The sequence below is a fragment of the Triticum aestivum genome, chromosome 7D (genome assembly GCF_018294505.1).
Source record: "Triticum aestivum cultivar Chinese Spring chromosome 7D, IWGSC CS RefSeq v2.1, whole genome shotgun sequence".
Lineage (NCBI taxonomy): Eukaryota > Viridiplantae > Streptophyta > Magnoliopsida > Poales > Poaceae > Triticum > Triticum aestivum.
In genome coordinates this window covers 40,806,200-40,807,673 of record NC_057814.1, presented here as the reverse complement: position 1 = coordinate 40,807,673, position 1,474 = coordinate 40,806,200, and positions in this window count along the sequence as shown.

Here is a 1,474-nt window from a genome sequence, read left to right as displayed (position 1 = left end):
GCGATGCTTCCCCGTGTTCCTTTGCTGAAGGCTCTTGAATTTCGCAGCCTTAGCCTTGGCTGCCTTGGTAGCGCAAGTGTCCTTGAACTTTTCGAACTCCTCTTTCTTAAGTGTCAGATTTTCCTCCAGAATCTTGGACAGGGGTTCCTCAGCCTCAATAGCTAGTTTCACCCTCCCTTTCCAGGAGGCCAAATCATTGCTGAGCATGCCCATGGCATGATTGTTAATCTTTTTCATCTTCGGATCATCCCACGGTTGTTCTATGTTATCATCCCGGTCGGGGAACTTGAATCTCTTGTGCAACTTCATCAGGAGCAACTGCGTCAAATGTTCTTTACTCCTTAAGTCACCGTCATTGATGCTCACGCATTCCCGTAGGATGCATCCTACTTGGTTCCCATAGCACTTGCGAGGTTCTTCCGGCTCTAATGGCTGAAACTTGCCAGGTTCCATCTTTGTGATCACTAGTCGTCCAATCCCTAGTTTGTTAGGTTTTCGTATGCTCTACTTCTTCTGCTTCTTCTTTTCGGTAGCGGCATCGGCGCTGGTACCTTCCCCGCCGGTATCTTCCCCGCCGGTCTCGGTGCCGCCATCGGTGCCGGCGCCGTCGATGTCGATGTCGGCGTCAGTACCATCATCGAGGCCGACCTGCAAACCTTGACTTTGAAATTGCTTAGCAGTCAAATAGTCAAGGTACTCTTGTTCACCCTCATAATCCATCTCGTCTGCATCTTGGTCAGAAGGCCCAGTTTCTTCGTTGTTCGACATGTTTCCTATGATTAAGTCTCCTCATTTAATTCTAAAAGTATGAAAAAAAAAGAGAAATGACATAAAAAATAAATCTATGTTTGCCGGAATGTCGTTTCCCAGCAACTCCCAGCACTCGATATGCCTACTATCTAGCACAAATCATGCCAAAATTCACGGAAAATTTCGGCATGACCTTTGCTAAAAAATGGACATGTCGAGCGCCTGAAATTCACCGGAATGGAAATGAATCAACATTCTGGCGTAACATAGGCCACTCGGATCATTCACCCTGCACATAATCATCATTTTCCAAATATGACATGTCCAAAACATCACATGTCCAAATGACATGTCCAAATTCCAAACATGACATGTCCAAAACATGACATGTCCACATATCACATGTCCAGTTCAAATTTGCATATAAATTCAGCCTACCTAAATTCAGCCTACCTAAATTTTCTTTAACAAGGGATGTTGATTTGGACAATTGCTTAAATGCTGCCTTTTCTTTTAACTACAATTGCTTAACCCTAAATTTCCGTCCTATTTTAAAACCTACGGTTCATAAAAACCTAGCTAAATTCATAACTAAATAGATAACCTAATTAACCTACTGCCCTAACTAAAACCTAAGTAAATTAACCCAAGAACCCTAGCTAGCAGAGAGAGGAGGAGCGCTAGGGGGGGGGGGGTTTATAGAGGGTGCAGGGGCGAGAAGGTA